General features: G+C 41.8%; 1 protein-coding gene and 1 non-coding gene across 9 annotated transcripts in view; one reads left to right on the top strand and one right to left on the bottom strand.

Annotated features, from left to right (window-relative positions):
* The window catches only part of PTPRG (protein tyrosine phosphatase receptor type G), a 721,980-nt gene that overhangs the window by 53,859 nt on the left and 643,907 nt on the right, over positions 1–24,214 (top strand). The window lies entirely within an intron of this gene.
* LOC112853075 (U6 spliceosomal RNA) lies at positions 23,401–23,503 on the bottom strand. The gene has a single exon (XR_003222883.1). It is a non-coding gene; the product is annotated as a U6 spliceosomal RNA (small nuclear RNA).

Below are 24,214 nucleotides of genomic sequence, written 5' to 3'. Positions count from 1 at the left end.
CCGAGCCGAAGTCGGATGCTCAACCCACTGAACCACACAGGTGCCCTCCATGTGAGTGTCTTAATCTTGAACCTTTACTGTGATTGTGTGGTGTGAACTACAGATGGGATTGGATTGATGCTAGACATTCAGAAGTGACTTTCTTCCCTGGGTGCAGAGTATAGGATAGAGTAGAGTAAGTCAGCGACAGCTGACATCTCATGGTTGTATCTGGATGCTGTGCCTTAGAAGTTTACTTTCTGATTTATTTCAGTTATTTTTCTTTTTTTCCCCCTCCCTCCCTTTCTTTTGCTTTAGTGCCAGGGAAAACTGGGACACATTATTTTCCATATATAGATGTTTTCCTCTAAGGTCTTCTCTCTGTGTGGGGGTTGAAGTTAGAATAATTATAGTATTTGAACGAGTGAATGAAAGAATCAATAGATTTATCCCTTAGTCTGAACTATACTGGTTAGGTGATCTTGGTGGGTGAGCTGAAACTCCTCTGATTCTCTCTTTTCCTGTCTGTGCAATGGGGATCAATGCTGATCCATGTTGTTCTCTGTGGGATTAAGGAGGGTACCCTTCCCAGGGCTTAGCATCAAGATAAATGCCCATTTCATTATGATGCAGTTACAATCCCAGCAGCCCCCATCCTTCTTGGAATTCTTTTTTTTTCTTTTTAAGATTTTATTTTATTTTATTTGAAATGTTTAGTTTTGAGAGAGAGGTGGGCAGAGCCTATGGGAGCGGGGGAAGGTCAGGGAGAGAGGACAGAGAATCCGAAGCGGGCTCTGCGCTGACAGCAGAGAACCTGATGTGGAGCTTGAACCCATGAGCCGCGAAATCATGACCTGAGCCGAAGTTGGACATGTAATCGACTGAGCCACCAAGGCGCCCTGAAGATTTTATTTTTAAGTGATCTCTACACTCAACGTGGGGCTCAAATTTATAACCCTGAGATGAAGAGTTGCACACTCTACCAACTGAGCCAGCCAGGTACCCCTTGCTTGGTTTTCTTGAAAGTATTTCTTGGATGTCTTCACTTAACTGTGGCCAACACTGATTTCCGTGGCCTCAGAGCCCTTAGATACCACAGTGACCATTGATACAATATTTCCTGGGCCCAGTGGTATGCTCATTCACTTGGATGTTCTTTCACTTTCCTTTTCCCCAAGCAAATTTGGTTTCTGGAGGATGGAAACCAAATCTTAACTTTCTTTTGTGATTGCTTGCCTTTTCTTGCCTCCCTGTGCAACACCATGCTGAGTGACTAATCAAAGAGCTAATTCTTCGTTGACAGGTTAAAAGGCATTTTCATGCTTTACTGTGCTTTTGGTTGACTCAGAAGACTTTGGAATCAGGGAAGGTGTAGGAGGAAGAGGGAGCTGGAAGGATGTCAGAAATGAGATTTTGCTAATTGTAATTAGCGCCAAACAGAAGTTGGTACACTTCTGTAGTTTTCTGTTGTCAGTCCCTTTGGATGACGTTTTTTTTTTCCCATTATTTGTAAGTGACAGATTGCAGTACATATTTTAGGACCTGCCACCCATTTTGATTCGAAAGATTCTGTTGTTGGAATTTTAGACACTGCAGGTAAAGATCCAATTTTACTAAATAACAGGGACTTATGAATCTTGTAAATTACTTTGCTCTTGCAACTGAAAGTGTTTTTCTCTGATTTACTATGCAAATGATTATAAATCCTGTAACTGAACAGAGTAAAACTTTTCATGTCTTTTAGAATCTGTTTTCTGGTTTTGCTCATTCTGTGACAGTCTTACCTTAATAGGCAAGAAGTATAAATTGTGTGGTTTACTGAGCAAAGATGAAAGGTAATATATTTTGGTTATTTCCAGTTAGCAGACTGCCTCTTAATGAATCAGATTAAGTGCCTCAATCACTTCCTTTTACAAGTTGTCTTCGGGAAGGCACATTTGCATCCTAAATGCAATTCAGGGAGATTATTATTTTGCTACTTTTACTAAAAGTAATAATATCCTATTTTCCTGTTCCAGAATTCCAGGTATGACCTCCTGAAGCGTAAGGAGAGACTGAGTTTCAACTGTGTGTCTTAATATCAGGGAACTATCTTACATGCACATCACACTGATGCAAGAGGGTTTTCTTAATTGCTAGCAGTGTGATGGATTCTGACTGACTTAGTTCACAATTTGGCTTTGGAAGGGTTCTCTTGTATAGGTTTATTTATAGGAACCAGGAAAAATGGGATAACTTGGAAAGCGCAGGAACCAGGATAGGGGGAGCTAATGGCCAACTGGTTTTAGAATGAGTTGGGCCCAACCATGTCTTGTTTTTAGGGATGATATTCCACTCAAGAACGAGATCCTTCCCTGGTAAGATTCTGCTTTGCACGGTTGGGGAGGAACGTTCAATGGAGCATGCAGAACAAAGTGGAGGGATTGTAACCTGGAGAAGATGGGGAAGGACCGTGAAGTTAACCATAGCCAAGATCTCTTGAGATTGTCCCTATGTGGCTTCCAGCATGCAATGGATGACCAAATGTTGGAGCAGGAAGGGGCTCCAGATTCCTCATGAAAGCCCCGATGAGTGAGCGATGTGTGTAGGGGGTCCTCCAACTGTGGGTATGTAGGCTAGTTTTTGTCATCTTTGCACCAGGCTAGAGAATTTGGTTCCCGAATGATGCTATCTCACATTGGGAAAGAAAATCTCTTTTCAATTAGGAGAGACAAAGTATTGACAATGAAGTCGAGCGGATGCCTATAAATATAGGCGTTCTTTAATTGGAAAGGAGCAATTAAAGACAACTTGAAGACAACTTCTAGCTGTTGTTTGTAGAAGCCAAGTAAATGACTACCTGTGAAAGCCTTCACCTGTTTGAGGATTATAAATATCACTTGAACAAACAAATACCCGAGGGGATAGTAGCAGGCAGTGTAAGTCTATTCTTAAATTTTATTGCCATGCACCAAGTGCATCCTCTAGAATTTCCTCAGAAAATGCTCTTTTGGGGCCACATCAGCGGCTCTGTTGGCCTGATTGCTTTCTTGGGTGCTCAGAGGTGCTGAGTTTATCTAGAAATATAAAAGGAGACACTGCTGTAGTCAGGAGGAGCTCCTGAGAGGCCAGACCCTCTCCAACTCTTTTTCAGTTAGGAGCACTCCTTCACAAGGTCTTGGGTTTGCCAAGGGTACGGAACAACATGGCGGTTCCAAGTATGGATTAAAATGAGACTGGATTTAAATCTCAACTCTCCCCACTTCATAGCTGTGAACTTGGGTAAGTTTTGAACCTCTTTCAGCCTCTGGTAGATTTGCTTAATCAGGATCGAGTCCCTCCTTCCTTCTAATTGGATCCTTGTATTATTGGGGATACCAATAAATCTGACTGAAAAACTGTATTCCCCAGCTTCCAGGGCTGCAAATAGGGATGGTTGATGAGTTACAAATAGAATGGTTAGGGGCTTCCAGGAAAGCTGTTCTGAAGAGATTTAGTCAGGTGGGAAGTAGGCTGTTTTTTGATTTTTTTTCCACATTTTGCATTTGAGATAGGAGGTACAGATGTTATGGCTTGGAGCTCCAGTAGCCATTTTGGGATCATGTGGAGAAGGTCAAGGGAACTGCAGAGATAGGGGCATCTTTGAGCTGTTAAGTATCTACCTGTAGTCACTTACCTCCGGACGTCTTGCTATAGGAAAGAAATCAACCCTTATGTGTTTAAAGCCGCTGTAATGGTCTCTGATGGCAGCATTAGAATGCAGTTCTTGATCCCAGACTTCAGATACAGTTTAAACCAGTATCCGAACATATATATGTAGCATATTACTAATGAAGTTGTATTCTTTCCCCTTTTTTTTCATCGCAAAAGTTCTTCATAAAAACATCAAATGCTTCTTTCTGAAAAAATTGCCCTCCCCCCAAAAAGTATCTTGTTTTGTAAATGACTTTTAACTTACACTTTTAGATTCTAGAATCAGTAAGTGCTTGTGAAAGGGCCCTTTGTTGTAATTTTAGGGCAGTGACTCTGCTCTTAGGGCACTCTTGGATGTGAGTATTCACTTGGGTAGTTTTCAAGCCCATGGCTAAGAAATCTAAGAGTCTGTTGTTTGCTATTCCATATTCTTTAGAATTCTTTGGAGTGAAGTATTAGTGTGGTCACAGTCATGCATGTTATGGATCATTGGGTGCTGTTGGTGAGTCACATGACAGTGATGCTCAGGCATGTCCTCCCAGTGTGCCCAGAACACAGCACCTCAGGCTATTTAAAGTGTCTCTAATGATGCTGCCAAACATCTCGGTCTCCAGTGCAAGTTCCGTAGGGTGGGACTTGTTTAAATCACATTCTGATTACAAACATTAAGAAAAAAATGCTGAAGTTTCTATTATTGGAGAGTTTTTTCAACTCTGTTTAAATCTGGAAGGAAAAAAAAGACATTAACGCAGTGTTCTTACAGCTCCTTTCTTTTCCTTTCCAAATATTTCAAGCAGTGAGACTGTTCCCTCCTGAGTAAAGCAGAGTAGTTTATGTATTAAATAAATAACTTTCCTGTCCCGATATGTGGTGTTTTTTTTTTGTTTCTTTGTTTTTTTTTTTTTGAAGATCACTTTTAGGCAACATTATGTATTTGTAGGGGCTTGTCTTCAAATAAAAGGCATAATTGAAATACAGCCGGATAGGAATCAAGAGTGTGATTCAAGTATAAGGTAAAATTGATGACATCCCTTATTGCTTTATAGATGAATTACTTTATAGTGGCCTGTTTCCCGATAAAGCTTTTTTAAAAACCAAAAATGCATTTTTCTACACTCTAATCATCCATACTGACAGCAGCGAAAAAGAAAAGCTGTTTCCCCTCCATCCCTTAGCAGTGATAGTAGAAATTGCTTATTGCTTGAAAATCTATATTTGCCTGCTGGTGTGCCATTAGAAAGGGATTTTGTAGCCTGAATTCCATTTTTTTTATTTAACATAAGACATAAGGGGTTGCATTTTCCATATTGGCAGACTGTGGAATGGGTGGGTGACTTGATTGTGGTCTTTTCCACGTGGAGTGTTCAAAACCTACGTGTCCCAGAGAACCGGGCCTGTTACATGGGAGATTGAACAAAGATGACCTTGGGGTTATTTTTCTCTGTATCCACCAAATTATTAACCTTCTTAGAGTCAGTAGCTCAGCCCAGGAAAGAAGAGGACCACTCTTGAACTGGTGCTGCTGATTCCCTGTACTGGATGCCAATCTCCCAACAAAGCCTGCAGAGGAGGAAGTCCGGTTGGGAAATCATTACATTGTCAACCAGATTATTTCACGTGGCCTGTCTCACCACCTGCGATGTATTCTTGGAAAAAAGAAACATAATTTGAGTCAGATCAAACCTCTTGATCGAATTCTGAGGATAAAGCATAATGTAAGAGGACACACGTGGAATTCAATCAGCAAAACCCAGAACGAGAGGAATTCTGTACTTCACATGACCCCATTTATTCAGTAAATGTATCGATCAGTTTAAAGAGTCAGAAAAGAACCTTTAGATGAAAAAGGATTAAAGAGACATTGCCACTAAATGTAATGTGTGGACTTTGGATACTGATTCGATCAAGTCAATGTTAAAAGTTTTTTTTTATTTTTTTATTTTTTAAATGTTTATTTATTTTTGAGAGGGAGAGAGAGAGAGAGAGAGCATGAGAAGGAGAGGAGCAGAGAGAGAGGGAGGCACAGAATCCGAAGCAGGGTCCAGACTCTGAGCTGTTAGCGCAGAGCCTGACACGGGGCTCCAACTCACAAACTGTGAGATCATAACCTGAGTCGAAGTCAGATGTTTAACCAACTGAGCCTCCCAGACGTCCCCATTTATTTATTTATTTATTCATTCATTTGTTTTTTATTTTTTTTAATGCTTATTTATTTTTGAGACAGAGGGAGACAGAGCATGAGCAGGGAAGGGGCAGAGAGAGAGGGAGACGCAGAATGTGAAGCAGGCTCTAGGCTCTGAGCTGTCAGCACAGAGCCCCATGCGGGGCTTGAACTCACGAACTGTGAGATCATGACCTGAGTAGAAGTCGGAGGCTTAACCGACTGAGCCACCCAGGTGCCCCATTCATTTGTTTTTTAGATAGGGAAATTTGAATACTGATTATTTGACTCACGGCATTATTATTAATTACTTTTTAAGTATAGGCAAGATAGCAGTTATGGAATGATATTTAAAAAAGAGTCCTTATCTTTTGGTGATAGATACTGAGTTAGTTATGGGAGAAATCATGATGCCTGGGACTTTAGAATTCTTTAGAGTGAAGTATTGTGGTCACAGTCAGAGACCAGGTTGAGTCGGGAGGGAGTTAGGGTAAAAAGAAATAAGATTTCCCATCCATGATAATTGTCGAAATTGGGAAATAGTTACACGGGAATTCTATTTTTGAATGTTTGAAATTTTCAATAGAAAATTAAAATATAGGAAATTATAATGCCTACCTCTGTTCTATTTTTCATCATGAGTGCTGACTTTACCAGAGCAAATTCTTTTTAAGTATTCTTAGGGCAATAAATATTTTAATATATAACCTTTTACCTCATTGTGATCTAAATATAAATATGGTCACTGACTTGCAGCAACCAAGCCTTAAAGAATTGACAGGTTTTATTTAATGACCCATTTTCCTTTATTTGAACTCAGCCCTGTGGAATAAAAGGGGATGTTTTATTCATCAGACTTTTTACTTTTTTTAATCTTAGAATGCCTTTGTAGGAATTAGCAGGTGTTTAATTATCAATGGGAGGATTCTTGATATGCTGAACGCGGTAGAAAGTCATTAAAAGAAGTTTAAAATATGAAAAAATCCAATGGGAGAACTTGGGGAGAAATGAATAAATCTGTTCTCCCGTGTCCTGGGTTTATTAAGGTCAAATGAGGTGCGGTTTAATGTTTTCCAGCTTCATTGTAAACTAAGCCAAAGGAAAATCTTTCTGCCCTTTGGTCAAACATTCCTGTGTGAAGAGAACACCAGCTACAGTGGAACACTGCCAAGGTTTTTTGGGGTCATACCTTAGCCCTCCAGTTTAGATAGTTGAGATAAGCCAGGATTTATGGATAGATTTATCACCGGTCTCAGCATTGAGCCATGACTTCCTCTTTGGCATTTTCTTTCATGCTACGAGAAATTTTGGAGTGCCCATCTAGGAGCAAAGGTAACCAGAGTTTCATGGTTTTGTTCTTTTGTCTGACTGGAGCGTCAGCTGTCCCCTGCTCCCTCTTATCTCTCCCCTAACTTTCTCTTTTTCTAGCAACATTGCCCCATCAACTTCTAATGATGTAATACCCATGGTGATGGTAAATTATTTGGATCTGGGAAAAAGGTGTCATTAAGTTGAGGCAGTTTGGAGGTGGAGGGAGGAAGGGTGGGGAGAATAGCTACCATTGATCCGGCTCTGACCCTGTGCCAGGTACTGCATGAAGAAATGTCTGGTTTATTCTGCCCAAAATGTCTGCAAGGTAAGAATCACTCCTACTTTACAAGGAAGGAAGGAAGCTCATAGAGCTTGGATAACTTGCTCAGGGTTTCATCGCTCCTAAGCATCTTTGACGGTTAATGCACCAACAAAGTTGTGTTGTAACCAACATGCCACGTGTTCTCCAGGGTGTAGGTAATGAGGGTAGTTTTTAGTGAAACATTGACTGTTTTCACAGCGATGTTGCTTCTTATTGACTCCATATGGGACGTTGAGGGGCAAGAGGAGGGACACTGGGAGATGGGCATTTGTGCCTTTGTGTAGTTCACATCGCATGTGTACAGACTTCAAGATTGCCTAAATTAGACCTGTAACTTACATATTTTCTATATAAAAGAGGGGCACAGGAAGGACAGAAAGACACCGGCAGTTTGGTTACCATGAAATGGCTTTGTTGGCTTTTTGTCTGCATTGCTGCTTTGTTTTAATCTCAAAGGTGAAAAGGTCTCCTTGATGTAATCCAGAGAGATCTTTGTGAACGAAGCTGCTTACAAGCCCCACTCATCGACAGGAAAGCAATATCTTCTTAAAGCTTGCAACTGACATTACTTTTGTGGTCTCTGGTAAGAGGGAAATAAAAAGGGTCATGGTTTGCTGTAGATTCTTTTGAAGGCACATGGAGTTTGTGAAGTGATAATAAATGGTGGATCTCAGTTGTTCTGGAGGCTCTCCAGGTCGACCAGTGTTGTAAGTGTGCCCGTCTTTGGCTTTGGGTTCCTTTTCCCTTCAGGAGCTGTTCTGTCGGCCTGCTAAGGAGCACCATGCCAGGAGCAAAACGTTGGAAAACAGTTGGAAGGTGGATGGAGAACAGCAATTTCAAGTAATGGACAGGAAATCATAGGATTGCAGAAATTACTCAGGCCGCGGTAGTGTGCCCAAAGATGCTGAGTAGGGCTGGTGACTGAGGCGTGCATTTAAGTGGTATTTCTTGGCCACGGGGCAGTGGGAATTGGTCAGCTCGATGTGTGCTTTAAATGGATGATCTTATTGGTGGGAAAGTAATGATGGGGTGAGAACTGTAGGCTTGCTTCCTGCACTCTATTCCAGATCTTTTTTATGGAGTTGTTGGCCGGGGCATTTTTTGAGATGGAGAGGTTGGCATGATCTTCATTCTGAAGAAGTTTACTTGAGCTAACTCAGTGTGAACAAAGTCCAGTATTTATGGTGTTCTGCCTTTTTATATGAACAGGAGAGCCATATAGAAATAAAACATACATATTTTTCTTCAGTGTTTTAGGTTAATACCTGGTTAATACTTTAGCATTCCATTCTTTACTATTAATAGCGAGTTTTTTTCTTAGTCATATATTTTGTCCTGTCGTCCACCCCCAATCAGAAAAAAATGTTTACTGTCTTTCTTTCAAGAGCTCTTTGGGGGATCTTTTTAAAGATTGGCTCAAGCTGAAGGCATTTTCCAGTTCAGTTGACATGCTTTGCAGTGTTTGTGGTTTCACATGGCTCAAAATATTTATCATCTCAAGTTTCTTTGACAACAAGGGTAGAAAGAAATATTAGCGTCCTTTCCCCAAAGTAGTATAATAATTGTCAGATGCTTAGAAAATGTATCTTAATGAGGGAGGAGGACATCCTGCCATTTGTAACAACATGGATGGACCTTGAACACGTTATGCTAAATGAGATAACATCAGACAGAGAAAAACAAGTACTGTATGACATCACTTATATGTGGAATCTAAAAATTCCCGAAACCTTCATCTCCGTTACTCATCCTGACAAGTAATAGCCTTTAGAGCATGGGTACTACTATGTATAAGAAAATTAAATTGACGACTTGTCTATGGACACAAGTATTTATCCAGAAGTTTTAAGAACCAAGTACATGAAAGTTAACTCATGCCAGCTCTTTTTTCTGATTCGGCCCTTTATCCATATTATACTGCTATCTTATAGGTTGTTGCTTTGCTATTTTTTTTTTTTTAATGTTTATTTATTTATTTTGAGAGAGAGAGAGAGAGACAGACAGACAGACAGACAGAATTCTTAGCAGGCTCCTTGCTGTCAGCGCAGAGCCCAGTGTGGGGCTCAAACTCAGGAACCATCTCAGAAACTGTGAGATCATGACCTGAGCTGAAATTAAGAGTCAGGCCCTTTACTGACTGAGCTACCGAGGTGCTCCTGGCTTCCCTGCTTTGTTTTCTAGATATTTCTGTGTATCCTTCAGAGTGGGTAAGGACTTAAACCAGGAAGTTCTGCAAACCAGATCAAGAGCAAAGGATTCTATAGATAATGTAAAACATCAGCTATGGCCCTTGTATCTTGCATATGGCTTCACTGAAACTTAACTGTTTTCACAATTATTTTCCTTAAAGTCTGTAAGTTGTATGGAGAGGCTATTTGTATTTATTTTTGTTCTTTGCTTTATTTATTTATTTTGAGAGAAAGAGAGAAAGCGCAGGTTGAGGAGGGGCAGAGAGACAGGGAGACGCAGAATCAGAAGAGAGCTCCAGGCTCTGAGCTGTTAGAATAGAGCCCGACGCAGGGCTCGAACTCCTGAGCCGTGAGATCATGACCTGAGCCAAAGTTAGACGCTTAACCAGCTGAGCCACCCAGTTGCCCATGGAAAGGCTATTTTTTAATCTGCATAGCACAGTAGTTCTCAAACTTTGCTCATCAGAATTGTCAGAATCATCTAGGACTCCTTGTAACACAGATTGCTGAGCCCTCCCTGCCAGAGGTTCTGATTCAGTAGGTCTCTGGTGGGGCCCGTGAACATTTCTAACCAGATTACTATTGATGTTGATACTGCTGGCCTGGACCACACTTTGAGAACCACTCCTCTGTCGGCTGACTAAAACTTAACAAGTTATACGAGCAGCTTACTCCACACTGCTGTATATCCCTCAGAACAAGTTGTTCGTAATTTTTCAGTAGATAGAGTGATAAACTAGTAATCTCAGGTAGGAAACTGATTCCCACACAGAACAGAGGATCAGAAGAGCTTACAGAAACGGACTGCAGGCTTTGTCTTGCCCTCCAGTCCTCTTAACCAGTTCTTTGGAAAGGAGAGGAGGAAATAGAAATGCAGACTTTTAATTTTGAACGAAAAAAGGAACTTCCGATTTTCTGTGTCTTCTGCCTTGAGTCTTTAGGTACTTCTATGTGTTTATCAAAAAGACGAAAGCTAATTTTAATTTGCATTAGTTTGGTAAATTGGATATTGTGCAGTAGGGATTAGACTCGGATCATAAGCACTTTTTGGGAACCGTTAGATTTAAAATAGTTGTCTGGGCCTACATGTAATCAAATTAATTCATTGGTGTTCAATAAAATAATTTTACATTTTGTAGTATAAAAAACTTTAAATGAGTAAGGCAAACTCATAAAAACAGAGTAAAATGGTGGCCACTAGAGTATGAAGGGGGAGTGTGGAGGGTTAGGGCAGGTGTTTAAGGGTACAGACGTACACTGTGTAGAAAATAAGCCTTAGAGTTAATGCACACTGTAGTGGTTATGGACAATATCCTATTATAATTAACAAATTTGCTAAGAGACTAGAACTTAATTACTCCCACCACTAAAAAAAGAATAAGTAGTGTAGTAGAGGTGTTAATTATCACTACAATTATTAATTGTAATCATATTACAATATAGAAATGTAAAAAATTACCATCTTGTATGCCTTAAGTTTATGTTATTTGTCCAAAATATTTCAGTAAAAAGGAAAATGTGTCTTGAGGATCTCCTTAATTCAAATCTTGAGACTGTTTGGGGCAGGCACTGTTACTGGGTTGAGGAATCCAGGTTAACGGTTCTGGTTTGACTGCCTTGAAATTGCACTGTGGGAAAAAAAAAATGCGCGACAACTTTTTGCCAGATGTAAAGATCCCCCCAGAGTTTGGTGTGTGAGTATATTATTTTCTAAAAATTGCATTTGTTATATACAAATACATGTTGCCAAAGTTTTCCTAAGTCTTTTGTTTTTGAAAATAGTCTAAATTCTATAAGGGTGTTTATTTTACTCACATGTTGAGATTTTTGAGCAGTAGCAAAAAGGGAAATTGCAAACACATGCAAAGCTTCCCCGTTTTCAGTGATGTGGGCACTGGCAGTATAGATAGGAAGAAGATAAGGAAACTCTTTTCAGAGAACTTATAATCTAGTGACAGAGATGGGCATGTAGATAATCAATTGCAGTAAAATGATGTAGATGCTCTGATTGTGGTGTGGAGTGGGGACAGTGGAAGCCAGTAAAAGGCAGTGATCAATTCTGCAGAGGTGAGATTTGAGTCTACTGTCTAGAGGAAGTGATCAGATACACAGATAATGCTCATAATACTGCATGGAAAGTGATAAGTGTAAAAGTGCTCTTTGTTTCTAGAGAAAGAAATTCCTTCTGTTTTAGGCAGTTAGGTAAGGCCTGAGTAAGGATGATGATAATTTTGCTGCACTTTTCAGCAGCAAATTTCATTTTGCAAAGAGTTTTCAAATGTGTCATCTGGGAGGCAGTTGAGATAATAATCGGTATTGGTTCAGAGAGGTAGGGTGACGTACCCACGTTCACACAGCAGGTGATGACCCAAGCATGTGTTGCGTTCAGCGTTTCTGACCATTTATTCCACAAAGAAGCCGAGTGAGCACATCTTATCACTTCCTTTATTCCTTCTTCCTCCTTCCTTCCCTTAACCACTGGCTTCCCAGCACATATTAGGATAAAGCTTTCACTCTGGACCCTAGCCTGCAAGGTCCCACACGATTTAGGCCCCTGCCTCCCACCACCACTGCCCCCGCCCAGCCTGGGCCTGGCCTTGGCTGAGCCCCCTTGCTTGCCCTGCACTCTGGCTGTTTCGAGAACACACTAAGGTTGTTTTCAGCCCAGCATTCTTACATATACTCTGTAGTTGTATAGAAACCAACCACACAGAAACCAACCCCCCACCCCACGCTCCTTCTTGATTTTGGTTTATTCTTAGAATATTACCACCTCAGAGAGACTTCCTTGGCCTCTGCATCTAAGGCACACCCCACCTTCCCATTAGCCTCCACCTCTCTTCTTTGTGTTACTTGTTGTGAAATAATAGCATCAGAAGTCATTGGTTTTTTGTTCCTGTTTATTGTCTCGTATGCCTAACCAGAATGTGAGTTTCATGGAGGGAGGCAGTAGGGAATATTTTTATACACTGCCATTTCCCTAAAGCTTGGGATATAAGTAGCACTTGATAAGTATTTATCAAATGAACAAATGTGACTTTAAGTGCTTAAAGAGCAATTGAGATACTTAAATTGATATAGTTTTCTGAGAGCCAGAAATGAACATCATTGGAATGACTATAATTTCCCAGCGTATAGGTCAGAGATCTGGAATTTATTTGAGACAAAGCTGATGTGAAACGCAAATTTTAATTTCATTCTTGGATTGTTCATTGCTAACGTATAGAAATATGATTGATTTTTGTATATTCATTTTGTATCCTGCCACCTTGCCGAACTTCAACTCTGTTGAATTTTTAGCTCATGTAGGTTTTTTGATGGATTCCTAAGAATTTTCTATATACAAGATCATGACATCTGCAAACAGAGGTAGTTTTACTTTTTCTTTTGAAATCTGGATGCCTTTTATTTCTTTTTATTACTTAATTGCCCTGGTTAGAACCTCCAGTGTAGAAGTGGACAGAAGTGGTCCCCAGAACAGAAGTGGTGAGAGCAGACACCCTTACCCTGTTCTTGATGTTAGTGGGAAGACGGATAGTCTTTTACCAGTGATGGTGATGTCAGCTTTTGGGTTTTTTAGACGCCCTTTATTATTAGGTTGAAGAAGTTCCTTTTTACTCATTTGTCAAGTGTTTTTATATGAAAGTGTGCTGGGTTATTGTCAAATGACTTTCTGCAGGAAAATAAAGTTTTAGACTAAATTTTTCTTTTTCTTTTATTTATTATTTTTAAAGATCTTATTTTTTTATTTGAGAGAGAATGAGTGGGGAGAGGGGCAGAGGGAGAGAGAGAAAGAATGAACTGGGAGAGGGGCAGAGGGTGAGAGAGAGAGAATGAGTTGGGAGAGGGGCAAAGGGAGAGGGAGGGAGTCTTCAGTTATTTCTTTGAAAAAATGTTTATTTTGAGAAAGAGAGAATGTGAGTGGGAGAGGGGCAGAGGGAGAAGGGCGGAGAGAGAGAGAGAGAGAGAGAGAGAGAGAGAGAGAGAGAGAGAGAATCCTAAGCAGGCTCTTTGCTGTCAGTGCAGAGCCCAACCTGAGGCTTGATCCCACGAACTGTGGGGTCATGACTTGAGTCGGATGCTTAACCCGCTGAGCCACCCAGGCGCTCCCAGATCTTTCTTTTTAAAGCACAGGTTGCTTTAAAGCACAAGGTTTCTTCTTGACCCCCATGCCGGAGATGTTTGGGAGTTTCCGCCTTTCTTCCGTGAGCTCCCTATGTATTCGGAGAAGCATTTGTCAAAAGGTGAACTGTCTGAGAAGGAAGCCAGGGACTGTCCTCTTGGAACAACTCTGATGACAGGATGTTTCCCTGTAAGTCTCAGGTACAAACTGCTGGAATGTGATGCCGTACCTGACACGCGCACCATTTCCATGTTTGTTTTGCGGGTGTAATACTGTCAACGCACTGTTGAATGAGCTGATTTCAAGCTGTTGATATAGTTCAGACCTTGGCAGTTCTCTAATCTCCTTGAAGCTTTAGTGTTTGATTGCATTCGTTTGCCCTGCAAATAGTCAACGGTGTAAGTGATCTCAAAGTGAGAATATATCTAAAGCCTGTATTTATAATAGACAAGGTTCAAAGGAGAGCTGAGACCTTGTAAAATACACATATGGACTTCGTGAGCATGTAATGAAGACTTAACTTCCACTCGTTGGGGCCTGTCAAACAGCCATATTACAAGCATGATTTGGTGGCATGGGACTTCTATTCTTGATGTTAAAATAACATCCAGCAAAGGGAGTTGGTGGAAAAACAAGTTGTCAGCTAGGAGAATGAAGGGTAAGTAAGGTAGGATATCCCTAAAGTTGTATTGTGTTAATTTAGCAAGTTCAGAACTTTGAAGCATATTAGTTTTTGCTTGGGAGGGTCCTACTGTCCAATGTTGTACTATACCTTCATGAAGCTATGAAAATAGCACTGACATTTCTTGGAAGTTTTGGATATTTATTGGCAACAATGTATATGCTGGGGTCTCTGGGAGAGGGTCCTGCACCCCCCCCCCCCTTTTTTTTAATACTTATTTTTGAGAGAGAGAGAGACAGAGTGTGAGCAGGGGAGGGGCAGAGAGAGAGGGAGACACTGAATCCAAAGCAGGCTCCAGGCTCTGAGCTGTCAGCAGAGAGCCTGACGCGGGGCTTAAACCCATGAACCATGAGATAGATCATGACCTGAGATGAAATTGGACGCTCAACCGACTGAGCCACCGAGGCGCCCTGGGTCCTGCCCCTTTTGATCAGTGAAAGCTACTGGGTGGTATTTTAGTTTTAGTTGGAAGTTACTATTTTCTGTTCCATGTGGTGTCACTAAAAATGCTGAAATGCTATGGCTTTGGCTCGTAAGAGCCAAGAGTCCAATGAGATCCGATGAGGAGGGCCTCATCATTTTGTTGTTGAATCTTACCAATTAGTCTGTAAAGTATTGATTTATGTTATTATTACTGACTCCATTATACAAGACAAAAAGCTGAATCTTGTGCTGATGGCTTCCCTAAGGGCATATTATGAAATGGTAGAGAATGGATTTGATTGCAGGGAACCTACCGCCACATTCTGTGCTCTCATACATATCCCAATGCAATGATAAATTTTTCAGTTACTTAACTGTCATCTGTGACAAATATGAGCATTTTAGTATCTTAGAGAAAGTCTTTTTGAACTTTTATCCCACAGGTGAAATAAGTCCCTTTGGTTGTTTTCGTCACGAAAAAGTTAGGTGGTCTCTGCTTGAATGCTTCCAGCACCAAAGAGTTCACTACTTCACGTTGGCAAACTTTTTTTCTTCTTTTTTTTGTTTTTTATTTTTAATGTTCATTTATTTTTGAGAGAGAGAGTGGGAAAGGGGCAGAGAGAGAGGGAGACAGCTGTCCATGTAGAGACCCCTGTGGGGCTCGAACACACAAACCATGAGATCATGACCTGAGCCCAAGTCTGCCACTTAACCGGTTGAGCCACCCAGATGCCCCGTGTTAGCAGACTTTTTCCTTGTTCTTCCTTATTTTGAGCCAATCTGAAGGTCAGATCGTTTTCCTAGAATTACGGTATACAAGATTCTCCTGCTTTCCCAAAGTCAGGTACTCAGAGGAACCTTTGGTAAGCTGAGATGGCATAAAGCCAAGAAGCAATTGTCATTAATTATGTGGAAAATTTTTTGAGCATTCCCAGACCCCCAAAAAATTATCTTAGGTTTTTCTGATACTTTAGGACACATCTTGCTAATGGATGCACAGAATAAATCGAGAGAAAGCACGGATGCTCGCAGACGCATTTCAAAGCTATGGCGGTTTGATGCTGAGTTGCTGAGTGTAGTTCAGGGAAGAGCTTGGTGGGGCTGCTCTTCAGCCTCCGTAAGGCTCGCTGGAGAACAGACTCTGAATGCTATTTTCGCTTTTCACCTTTTTCTTTTTTTATAAAAGTGAAAATCCTCTTTGGATTTCTTTCGGTTAGTAAAAATAGGTACTAATGCAGGTCTCTTTTGAGAGCAAAGTGGTGTAAGGCTAACTTCTAAAAAGCAGGATATATCTATATTGCTATCTCTGTTTAAACATACAAGCAACTATGGGGCGCCTGGGTGGCTCGACCGGTTAAGCGTCTGACTTTGGCTCAGGTCATGATCTTGCGGTTCATGGGTTCAAGCCCTGCATCGAGCTCTGTGCTGACAGATCAGAGCCTGGAGCCTGCTTCGGATTCTGTGTCTCCCTCTCTCTCTGCCCCTTCCCCACTTGTGTTGTGAGTCTCTCTCTCTCTCAAAAATAAATAAACATTAAACATACAGGCAACTAAATGCTCTAGATGTTTTCTTTTTGTTTTTGGGAACAGCTTTATTGAGATAGATTCATATACCATACGGTTCACTCATCTAATATCCACAGAGCTGTGCAACCATTATAAGAATCAGTGTTAGAACGTTTTCACACCCTCAAAAGAAACCCCATACTGATAAGAAACCTCCCCGTTTCCCCTCAACTCCCCCTAGCCCCAGGCATTACTAATCTGCTTACTCTTTGTACAAGTTTTCCCATTCTGGACACTTCATAGAAATGAAATCATACAACATGTGGCCTTTTGTGACTGGCTTCTTTCACTTAGCATAATGCTTTCAAGCTTCATTCATCGTCTATGTATCAGAACTTCATTCCTTTTTATGGACAAATAAGAATAGTCCACTTATGAATATACCACATTATGTTTATGCATTCATCACTTGATAGACATGGGAGTCATTTCCATTTTTTGGATATTATGAATCATGCTGGTATAAACGTCTGTTCCAAATTATTTCCGATGGAACCGTCTTGGTGTGTCCCTGGTCCTGCATTTTATGTACTTGGTGGTTAATCTGAGCCTCATATTATACATGGTAAAATCTCGTGTTGTTGCTTTTAGTCCGGCTCCACCTTGCTGGATGTTTGGAATTTGGTTTCTTTGATCTACTGTGTGATCTGTTCATTCCAACCTTGTACACTGGGTCAGTTGATTAAATCTCCACTGAATCTTCACTGAAATCCTAGATCAAAATGCTGTTCAGTATAGGGTGGCTTCTCGGCCACATGGCTTGTTACTGTGGGGGAGGCAGGGCCACCTCCTTCCAGCCACTGGTCTCTGTACAGTTTGGGGACTAACACACTTTCATGTTAGTATCAAGTATTTTAAGTCATAAAAACACTTTTTAAAAATTTCTGCCAGCACCCAGATGGTCTGGTGTCACAGGATCATCTTTGTCATTTTCTTATCTCTTGTGAAGTTTGTTAGTTGTTTCATGTTCTAGCTCAGACCAGAATTTGAATTCTGGCTTTTGCACTAACTACTTAGTGCCAGAACGACGTTGGGCACGTTACTTGAAGTTCAGTTAATTTTCTCATCTGGAAAATGAGGATAATAGTAGCACTGACCTCACAAGGTTGCTGAGAGGGTGGAATGAAGACAGAAATCCATGCAGAGGACTCGTCGTGGGCCAGGCACACTGGTGAGGGCTGTATTTCAGGGAAGAAAATGGAGGCCAGGGAATTTTCTGTGACTTTCTCAGTGCCAAAGCTAGAGCGACATGGATCCAGTCGAACACTTCCTGTTCCTTTGGCGCCTTGTTCCGGTTTCAGTTTCTGAAGGAAATGAAGCTCTTTGTGATCTTGGAGCACACACCTGTGGAACTTGAGATTTCTTAGGAATTGACCCGGCTCTGCCCTGCCTCTTCCTCAGCATTTCTGTGTGTGAGTTTAGTTTATCATTGTTGGCCCTACGCCACAAAGATGTCAGTCACGTCTGAAACTGTGCTGGTCACCCGATAGAGAAAACTGCACAGGAACACAGCCCAGCCCTTTGAGGATCTGCCTGCCTAGCTGATGGTGATAAGTGACGATAGCCATCTTATCATTCAACTCTGTGAATTATTATTTATTTAGACTGGAATAATCTCGTTAAGAGAACTGTGTGTAATCTCTGCATCATAATCAGATTTCAGTTTATCACTTGGAGCTGTGACTCAGTCTTGTGGAATTTTAAGGACATAATTTAAAGAAAACATTCCTGCTTGCTCTTTTAGAAGGGCGTTTGTTGGACTTACATTTGTCAAACCTTTAGCTACTATTTTCAAAGTTGTGGTACCGAGTTATTATTTCCAGATACTCACATAGCCTGGCCCTTTGAGGCCTCAGAACAACTGAAAAGGCTGAGGGAAGAGCGGCATCTGATTACTAATTCTCTTCAGATACTGTTATGGAATGGATAACTGATGTTTTTTGTATTCAAGATGAAGGATATTCAAGTCAATATTTGTATGTCATTATTTTCTTTCTGTTACGCTGAGCAAAATGTCAGCACTGTACCATAGAGCAGTGTTTCTCAAATTTATGTATAGACATCTTATCAAAGGGAGAAGCATCTTGCAAGAACTCTGTGAATTTATCCAAGCCCCACAAACACAAGATATTTCAGTTTTGTTGCATGAAAGTGTCTTTTGACTGCCAGTTATCAGGTTTTTTGCCTGGTTTGTATTTGGGAGTATTTTATTTTTAGTTATTCATAGAAATAAAAACAAATCTTGAACTTTTGACTTTTGAGAAGACTATACTGTTCTTCTAATTCCGTTTTGAGAGACCTTGCCCTAGAGGTGAGCCCACCGGTAGGAAGTGAGGGAACTCTGATGGTCTCCAGGAGATTGTAGTTTGTAGTAGATTGATAAAGTTCTAGATCAAATCGTATGATGCTGTCTTCTGAGATTTTGTTTGCTTGCAAAGATGCAGATAATTTTTTAAAAATTACATACGTGTAACTTAAATATATGTGTGATTTGTCAACTTCAAATATTAGGCAGTCTTATTTAGAGTGGACATGCATGTTGTTCTTTAACACCTGGTATTTGTGCTATACTGTCCTTGTGTTTTTTTAAAGTTTATTATCTTTTAGTGATCTCTACGCCCAACGCGGGGCTCAAATTTATGACCTCGAAATCAAGAGTCACACGCTCTTCCGACTGAGCCATCCAGGTGCTCTGTCCTTGCATCTTTGCCTTGGCCCGACCTCCTTGAACTACACCGTTGCTTTGTCACTTTCTGACATGGCTTCTTACCTGGCACCTGCCTGTCCTATTTGTGGCTTTGGGACAACTTAAGAAGGAGAAGAGGATGCCTCAAGTGTGTTACCTGGATGTGTACTTGCCTGTGAGTGCGGAAGCTGTATTAGTTTCCTAGGGGTGCCACAGCAAAACGTCAAACTTAAAAGGAGAATCTATTCTTTACCTCTTTTTCCTTTGGTGGCTATCAGTATCCCTGGACCCTGTGACTCCATCTCTGTCCGGTGGTCGAGCTGCCTCTGCCTCTTCTGCCTGTCAAATCTCCCCTTGGCCTCACTCTCCTAAGGATACTTGTCGCTGGATTTAGAACTCACCTGGATCATCGAGGATCAATATCTCCTGTTAGAATCCTTAACTTAATCACACCGAGGCTTGTAAGGGAGTGTTTGCTCTTGACCATACAACGTGGTGTTCGCAAGTTCTGGGCATTGGGACATAGACTTTCTCTCTTTTGGAGGGGGGAGTCAAGGGTCACTCTTTAGCCCCCTACTGTAACCTAAAGCTCTAGATTTCTTCTAGCTGACAGAAACACCAGTGCCGAATGCCGGATGCTCAGCAGTCTCAAGAGCTGCCGCTTTGCTTTCCAGGAAACTGGGTGATACACTGGTCTGTTGCATCCTTCTCTGTTTTTTTGTTCAGTAAAAACTTGGCACGTACCAGGCACCGCGTAGGCGTGGAGGGATACCCTTCAAAGCATTACAGATGCCATGTCTGTCTTTAATTGGGTTTGCATTCCACTGGAGACTTGCAGTGGGTTCCTTCTTCTTTGAACTCTTACCACCCGCTAACCCGTATGGACGTCTCTCTCCCTCTGTCTGCCCTCTCAGAGAGTCCTGCCCAGCGTCCACTGTTGACAGCTTCGTTTCTGGTTGAGCACTTTATGTGAACATGAAAATTCACAGCAGCCTTAGCGGAGGAAATGAAGCTGATGTGGTTGGTGGGCAAGGGACAGCCATCACTGTCTCGCCACTTGCCCAAAATGAAAGCTACCCTCTGGAGAACTCAGAGTAGAACGTGGGGTATGTGACATGACTGTATTTCCAACACTAAAATGGGCTATATCTCTTCATCGTGTACTGTAAGTTGATATCGTCAGCATGACCGTCACTGTGGTCGTCATTCTCTTTGTCTTCATCATTCTCTTCCTCCTCATGATCACAACTTGTAGAGCATATTTGAAAGCTCAGACCCTGTGCCAAGTATGTTTTGTGCATTACCATATTTGATTCCCTTACAATTCCCAAAGGGAGCTCCTATTATCATTCCACTTAACAGATGAGGCAAATGAGTCCCAGAGGAGAGGTTACCTGTTTATATTCCTGTGGCTAGCCCACGTCTGAGCTTTTTGATCCAGAGCCTGAGTCTTGCCAGTAAACAGCCTGCCTCTTCACTCATCCTGCACTATGGGCTTTCAGGTTTTAAGGAAATGAAGGCTAGCAACAGACGGTAGTTATTTGAAAGGCAGTGCAATGATGTATTCAAGGTCCATTTGCTTTGGGATATTTCATGTCTCGTCTGGTTTCTTCCTAGTTCACTTTCAGAATATAATGGATCTGGAATGAACAGGGCCCCAGTGTTTGGAGTTTCTTTTCTCTCCCTTCACTGCTTTAAATGGGAAGGTCTTTGCGGATCAGAGGAGAGGTTAATGGATTGCGTGGTATCCCTCAATGTTTGGGGGTTTCCAAAGAGCTTGCTATGGAGATGTGGGGAAATAAGGGGGGTGCTCTGCTAGCTTTGACGGGAGGAGGTCCAAGCAGGTTTTCTGATGAGGTGCAATTAGGGGCATATTTACAGAGAAGGAGCTGAAGCTTAACTGTTTGGTCATCTCCTTGGAGTAACCTGTTGGCTCTGAAATACCCCTGGTTCTAGTGAATGAATGGAATTACTTTCCTCCTTCAAATAGATACAGAACACCTACCATAAAGCATTGTTCTTGGTGTTGGAGATACAGCAGTGACCAGAAGTAGCTGAAATCCCTTGTGTCCAAGGGCGCTCATAGAAGTGGGGCAAAATGGAAACCAAAGGAAAGCAAGAAGCCACGGCACATGGTTATCCTGTGGACTACAGCTGTGGCGTGAGTAGTTTGTTAAGCAGTGATTATTTTTATTAATGTGGGGGAGAGACATTTTACAAACGTTAATTTCCCCTTGCTTTCTTTATTAATGTATTTTTTAAAGGAAAATCCCTGAGTTAGTCCTGACTCTCATTTAGGTAAATGTTTCCAATTCATTTAAAGCTTATCAGCTTCTGTGTTTTGTACCACTGCAGATGGGTTTGTGGTTCTGTTTAAAAGCTGGGCCAGAAGTACTTATATAGAAACTTAATCCGGGTTTAGAAGTGTCAACAGATGCCTCATGAAATCTGACAGGGATTAAGAAACAAAAGTAATTTCTTTGTTTGGTTTGGGGAAGGGTGGGACCCAAATCTAGGTGCTTGGTCATGAGCGGTGGTGATTTCAGTGCTTATGCCTTTTAGAAAAATTAAAAGCAGGGAGTAAACCTTTCCTGCTACAGAGATCTGAGATTTAGAATGGATGGGTCTAATTTTGTTTTGCATTTATATTTAATGGTCCAGGTCTCTTTCCCGTGGGCCAGTGCACATTTAGCTAATGAATGCAATTCTGAGGAGACCTTGCCGGCAGTAAGGAGGTCTTCCCAGCCTCCCCATCTGGAAGCCCCAGAGGGAAATCTGGCGCAGTGACCTGCGGGGCCATGCAAGGCTTACCTGCGGACTTGCTTCCGCACTCTCCACTCGCCTGGATTGTTAGTTTATAAAAATCAAAGGCCCAGGCAGAAGCCCAAGTGCCGACCCTGAGTTATTAAATCGGCTCTTCTGGCCGTTTTTTTTTTTTTTTTTTTTTTTTTGTTTCGCAGCCACAGAGCTGCCCACCAGCCACAGACCCTGACCCCGTGCTGTGGTGTGTGCCTTTCTCCGCCTCGGGCCGTCAGCCTTCCAATTTGTAAAGCCATCGTTAAATTGAGTTCAGACTGTTGATTCCATTTTTCTCCTGCACAGTTTGTCAGTTCTCTCCGCTTTGCTGCCTGGTGTGAGGACTTTCCTTGGCCGGCCTCGGGGGAACTTCGGTTCAGTTCCCTGATGCCCGCTTCGGGTTTGGGGGCAGCCCGCGGCCCTCCGCTGGCGTTGGGAAAGTAACCTGGGCATGCGCAGTGAGGTGGCCTGCCACTCCCACCACAGGTGCCCCTGTGCCAAGGGCGCTGCTGGGTAAAGGGCGGTGTGAGCTCTCTGGAGGCTCCACTGTGTTGGCCTTGCTGCACTTTGTACGGATCAGGCCCCTCCTGACCTGGGGAACTCTTGAGCTCCAGATCTGGCTGGAAAATAAGGAGGCTTTTGCTTGTGGCTTCTGGTTATTCTATACATAGTGGAAGCTTAAATCTACAAGCATGTATGTATTTAAAAATTAAGAGTAGCTTTTGATCCTGAGTAACCAGGGAGCAGATGGGTGGAAGTTTTTCTTTATTAATTTTAATTTTTTTTTTTTAATTTTTTTTTCAACATTTATTTATTTTTGGGACAGAGAGAAACAGAGCATGAACGGGGGAGGGGCAGAGAGAGAGGGAGACACAGAATCGGAAACAGGCTCCAGGCTCTGAGCCATCAGCCCAGAGCCTGACGCGGGGCTCGAACTCACGGACCGCGAGATCGTGACCTGGCTGAAGTCGGACGCTTAACCGACCGTGCCACCCAGGCGCCCCCTTTTTTTTTTTTTTAAGAGAGACAGAGAGCGAGAGAACCTACGAGTAGGGGACAGGCAGGGAGAGAATCTCAAGCAGGTTCCACACTCAGTGCTAAGCCTAGTTTGGGGCAATATCTCCTGAATGATAAGATCATAACCTGAGCTGAAATCAAGAGTGTGGCACTTAACTGACTGAGCAACCCAGGCATCTCAGAAGTTTTTCCTTTATGAAATTATTGTAACAACGAAAGCGAAGTGGAGGACTGCCATTTTGCATCCACTAATGAATTAATTGCCAAATGAAGGCATGGGCATTAACGGTGAGTTAATCCTGTCACAAAAAGACAACCAGGTATCTTGAGCCCCCAGTGATAGAACACATTACCTCTTAGGAAATAGTCTTGCAACACCCTACTCTCTTCTACCTTCCACTCCTCCCCCTAGAAAAACCCCACATAAGGCTGTTCAAGTGTCCAAATATCAATTTTTTTCCCCTAAACTATATAAGAAGCACGGAACACTTCACAAATTTGCCTGTCATCCCTGTGCAGGGGCCATGACAATCTTCTATCATTCCAATTTTAGTATATGTGTTGCTGAAGTGAGCACTGTCCAACCACCAATTTAAAGGCATTACAGAGGTCTGGCTGGAAAACGTGGTGAACAGCACCATAGGAATACAAAAGGCAAATTCCAGACTGACCAAAGGTCTGGATTTTTGAATGAGTAAATTGCAAGGGGGAAATAGAGAGGAAGAGGAAAACCATAAAGATTTTAAAAGATATACTGGTCAAGCTCTGTGTGGACCTTATCTGGATCCTGATTCAGATGAATTAACAAGTAAAAACTAGGCATTTGGAGGGACACCTGGTTGGCTCAGTTGGTTAAGTGTACAACTCTTGATTTTGGCTCAGGTCCTGATCTCAGGGTTTGTGAGATCGAGCCCTGTGTTGGGTTCTGTGATGACAGCGTGGAACCTGCTTGGACAGACAGGTGCTCTCTCTCTCTCTCTCTCTCTCTCTAAATAAATAAACAAACTTTAAAAATAAACAAAAAAAACCAGGCATTTGGAAGCTTGGGCATCGTGTATGGGATTGCGGCTTCTCTGTGGGGTCTTTGTGTTTGTTGGAAATTTTCCAGACTTAGAGATAAAAAAGGGAGCTAGGGTAAGGTATCTCCAAAAAAGCTTTTCCTAATATAAAAGCCACATGTGTTCCTTGTAACAAACACAGATAATGTAAACATGCTTCTGAGTTAGTTACTTTGAATACCTTAGTGCATTTTTGTATATACTTGTCTTAGGTTTTTTTTTTTTTTTAA

The sequence above is a fragment of the Puma concolor genome, chromosome A2 (genome assembly GCF_028749965.1).
Source record: "Puma concolor isolate L17-30 chromosome A2, mPumCon1.1.hap2, whole genome shotgun sequence".
Classification (NCBI taxonomy): domain Eukaryota; kingdom Metazoa; phylum Chordata; class Mammalia; order Carnivora; family Felidae; genus Puma; species Puma concolor.
The sequence above is the reverse complement of the archived record's forward strand: the minus strand, read 5'-3'. Positions and strand labels throughout refer to the sequence as shown.